The sequence below is a fragment of the Garra rufa genome, unplaced genomic scaffold (assembly GCF_049309525.1).
Source record: "Garra rufa unplaced genomic scaffold, GarRuf1.0 hap1_unplaced_001, whole genome shotgun sequence".
Taxonomy (NCBI): domain Eukaryota; kingdom Metazoa; phylum Chordata; class Actinopteri; order Cypriniformes; family Cyprinidae; genus Garra; species Garra rufa.
The window spans coordinates 12,947,534-12,947,841 of record NW_027394276.1 but is presented as its reverse complement, the minus strand read 5'-3'; positions in this window follow the sequence as shown (position 1 = coordinate 12,947,841).

The following is a 308-nucleotide window of genomic DNA, read 5'->3' as shown; positions in this document are numbered from 1 at the left end:
GGCAAAATGGCTCGACAGCGCCACCTTTAGACGTTCAGCGGTGTGCGCTTTCAGCTGTGATTCACGTACATGCACCGAAATCGGTACACACATGTAACTCACCAATACCTACAAAAAAGCCTCTTGGAACAAAATCCGGAACCCAACAGGAAGTCGGTTAATATTAATATTCTCAGCAAAATTTGTGTCATTTTTGCCTTTTTCAGGTGTCGTACTTGAACGAACTCCTCCTACAGATTTATTCGGATCAACGCCAAATTTGCAGAGTCTAGTCTAAAGCCCTTTGTGACGTTAAATTGTGAAGATCT